We start from the raw sequence: 4,248 nt of genomic DNA, 5'->3' as shown, positions 1-4,248 counted from the left end.
ATTCAGCCTTTTTAAATTAAAATGTGCTATATGCAATAAAATTCTACTGCATTGTGGGATTTTTATTTTGGTAATTGTTTTATAAAGTTAAAATACATGCATTGGTTTAAGTAAGGTAAATTTTAAACTCAGTGGAATACAGAACTCTTAAATACAACAGTGTATGGAGTTTTGTCAAATGTACCCTCTGTAAGTGATATACCCCAATCAAGATTTAAAACCTTTCACTTGAAATTTTCTCCCACCCCTTCCAAGCACAAAAAAACCAATCATCTAATTATTGTCAGTTCAGATTTATCTGATCTGATCTTAAATTTCATATAAATGAAATCCTTCAGGATATGCTATTTTGAAACTGACTTCTTTCACTGAACAGAAATTTTAAGGTTTATCCATATTGTTGTGTCAGTCATTAATTCTATTTAAATTGCTAAGTAATATTCTATTATAAAAGTATGCTGCAATTTATCTATTTTTATATTGGTTGACATTCAGGTTATTAACAACTTTTTATTTAATTTGAAAAAAGTTGCAGAACACTCATGTACAAGTCTGATTTAATGTTTTTAATTTCCTGTTGGAAGCCTAGAATTGAAAGTTCTAGTATACCCATGAACCCATCTATCTAGGCCTACTGGGTTCTGTGTTTGTAACTTACCAATTCAATTTCTTTCATATATATGAGCTTCTCAGATTACCTGCTTCTTTTCAAGTGAGCTTTGGTAGATTAAATTTTCCAGTGCATTTTTTCATTTCTCCTAAGTTATACATTTTACATTCATAAAGTTGTTTCTAGTATTCCTTTTCTTATTCTTCTAACAACCCTATGATCTGTAGTGTTATCCCTTTGTTTATTGTGATATTAGTGACCTCTATCTTCTTTTTTTTTCTTAGCAATCTTGGGTAAAACTTTGCCAAGTTTATTGATTTTTTTCAAAGAACCAGCTTTTGATTTGTTGGTTTTTCCTACTAATCTCTTGTTTTCAATTTTATTCATTTCTACTTTGATTTTTAATCTTTTCTCTATGTGCTTTTAGTTAATTTTTTCTTTACTAGTTTCCTACCTTATAGATCTTTATGTCTTTCTTCTTTTGTTACATCTGAATGTTGATTATTTGTGGTCTTATTTTCATTTAATTGAATGTATTTTTACACATCTTTTGAGCTGTCTCTTTTATCCACATATTATGTAGAAAAGTGTTTTTATATGTACAAGCATTTTAAAGATGTTCTTTTCTGTTATTGATTTTTAAGCCAATTTCATTGAGGTCTGAGAGAAGATATTATATAATTTATATTCTTTTTAATTCGTTAAAGTGTGGTTTATGAGCCATAATGCTGTCTGTTTTGGTGAATGTTGCATGTGAGCATGGAGACACAATAATGTGTTGATACTTTTGTTGGATGAAGTAGTCTACTGATGTTACTTATGCCCATAAAATGAGTGACAATGTTGAGTTTAAGTATGGCCTCGCTGTTTGTTTGTTGATGTTCTTGCTCAAGTTTGACAGAGGACTGTTAACATTTCTAATTACAGCACTGTATTAATCTGTTTCTCCTTGCACTTCTTTTAGCTTTTCCTTACATGTTTCGGTAGTCTGTGGTAAAGTACACACTCATCAGGAATTATTTCTTCTTGGAGTCGACCTTTGTATTATTGTGTAATGGCTGTCTGTGTTGCCTAATAACTTTCCCAGCTCTAAAGTCTTTGTAGGAAATCAGTATGCAACTGTTCTGTTTTCTTTTTGAATTTTGTTTATACGTAATTATTAATTTTTAGTCTATTTATTCTATCAAGTACTGAGTGGGAGTCATTATAGTTTGCACTTGTAACTCTGGACTTACTGCCTTTTTTTAATTCTGTCAGTTTTCCTTTATGCATTTTAAACCTCTGTTACTAGACATTTAAGCATTCTAATTTTTATGTCTTCTTAATGAATTGAAGCTTTTGTCAATGTAAAAATGTCTGCCAATAATATTCCTTGTTTTAAAGTGTATGTTAATTTAGCTACTACAACTTTCTCATACATACTACTCTCTCCACATATGGTTTACACATTTGGTTTTATATAGATTATGTAGTTGATTTTCATTTTTATTCTTCTCAGTAAGCTCTGCATTTGAATTATTTACTCTATTTACATTTGCTGCGACTACAGAATTATCGCATGCAAGGTACAATTTTTCTATTTGCTTTCTGTTCTTTTTTGTTTTATTTCTCCTTAATTTACTTTGGGTGTATTGACATTTAGCATTTTAAAATTTTTTATTGTTGAAAAGAACTTCTAGCATGAAACTATCCTCTTAATTTTTAAGTGTGCACTATGGTATTAACAGCATATATATTGTACAGGAGATATCAAAAAACATTTCATCTTGTATAACCAAAATTCTATACTTACTGAAGAAAGAACTCCCCTACCTTCTCTTCAGCCCTATTCTGTGCACTGCTTCTGTAAATGTGACTTCACATTTTCCAGATAAATGGAATTCTTCAATCTTTGTCTTGTTGTAACTAGCTTATTTTACACAATAGAAACTTCTCAAAGTTAATCTATGCTATATAATAGACAAGAATGTCTTTCTTCTTTAAGGCTATTGTATTCTATTCTGTGTACATACTATAATTTCTTTACCCATTCATCTTCTGTTTCCACCCCTTGGCTGTTGTAAATAATATTGCAGGGAATATGGAAAAATATTGCTTTGAAAGTCTATTTTCTGTGCTTGTGGATAAATACTCCAAAGTAGGATTACTTATCATAAGGTAGTTCACTTTTCAAAGTTAAATTTACTGTTGACTGACACATTGCAATGTAAGTTACACATATTTATGGGTACTCTGTGATGTTTCCATGCCTGTGCGCTTCGCCTAATGTTTAAATCAGAGTAAACATATGTATCTTCTCATACATCTATCATTTTCTTATGGGGAAAATATTCACAAGGCTCCCAGATTTTTGAAATTTATAGTACATAGTTGTTATCTATAATACTTGATTGCACAATTGCACGCCAAAAATTTGTATACCTATCAAATTATAATTTATTACTCATTGATCAGTCTTTCTCCAGCCCTGATCGTCTCTGCTTTCCTTAACCTCTGGGATCATTATTCTGCTCTTAGCTTTTATAAGGTCAACTTTTTATATTCCACAGATAAATGAGGTTATTTATTTGTCTTTCTGTGGATGGATAATTTCACTTAACATGATAACCCCCAGTTCCATGTATGTTGCTGCAGGTGACCGACGTTCATCCTTTTCATTGGCTAATTAGTCAACTGCGTGTATGTTTTCAACAATTCAATTATGCTATATGCCCAATTGAGGTTTTCTGAATTTCTCCTACCTCTAGGATAATTTTTAAAATGAATTTGGACTTTCTTCAAATCTATTCTCAAGTCCCCACCCCACCTTCCCTTCTTCCTTCTCCATCTTCCCTCATGGATCTTCACAATAATTTGGATTACCTCAAGTATCAAGGCTTTGTTCATGCTTTTTTATATCTTCAGACTGGTTAATTTCTACTCACATATCTTAAGATTCATTGATCTTTTCTTTGATTGTGTCCAATTTGCTGTTCAGCCTATGTAGTGTATTTATTCAGGAAATATATATATATATATATGTATATATATATATACACATATATTTAGTTTTACATTTTCCACTTAGTTCTTTTAATACTATTCTCTTCTCTCCTGAGAATTCCCACTTCAGCATTTTGATCACAGTATTTCTATGTTTTCCTTCTTTAAGTGTATATGTATATCTATCTACACAGATACAGATGTACATAGATATATGAAAATAATGTCTATGGATATAGATATAGATATAGATCTTTTTTTTTTTAAGAGGAAAAAGAGAAAAACACAAAACAAACCAAAGCGGCGTAAGGGTACATGCACTTCAGAACTACAAAACAAAAAACAAAACAAAACAAAACAAAAAAACATAACAGTAAGAAATCACCTGCTAGTAGATTACACACTATCTTCTTGAAAATAGTTCCTCAAATCACAGTATCAAAGAACACAAGGTGGACATTCAAACAGGGAGACTGCAAACAGCTGTGTTCAATGTTCCAAAAACATTGATAAAGTCAGCTATTTAACACCCCCAAACACACTTGCTGTTATAGATATAGATCTTTAACATTCTTCCCTTCTTATTCTAATATCTGTGTCAACCTGTGATCTGATTATATCAACTTCTATTACTTTTGAGCATAAGCCTTGGCTTT

General features: G+C 30.9%; 1 protein-coding gene across 2 annotated transcripts in view; it reads left to right on the top strand.

The window, feature by feature from the left end:
* The window catches only part of Fgf12 (fibroblast growth factor 12), a 509,492-nt gene that overhangs the window by 143,706 nt on the left and 361,538 nt on the right, over nucleotides 1-4,248 (top strand). The window lies entirely within an intron of this gene.

Source organism: Cavia porcellus, unplaced genomic scaffold (assembly GCF_034190915.1).
Source record: "Cavia porcellus strain 051 isolate PalLab524CR breed Dunkin Hartley unplaced genomic scaffold, mCavPor4.1 scaffold_14, whole genome shotgun sequence".
Taxonomy (NCBI): Eukaryota; Metazoa; Chordata; class Mammalia; order Rodentia; family Caviidae; genus Cavia; species Cavia porcellus.
This window is presented reverse-complemented; position numbering and strand designations above follow the sequence as displayed.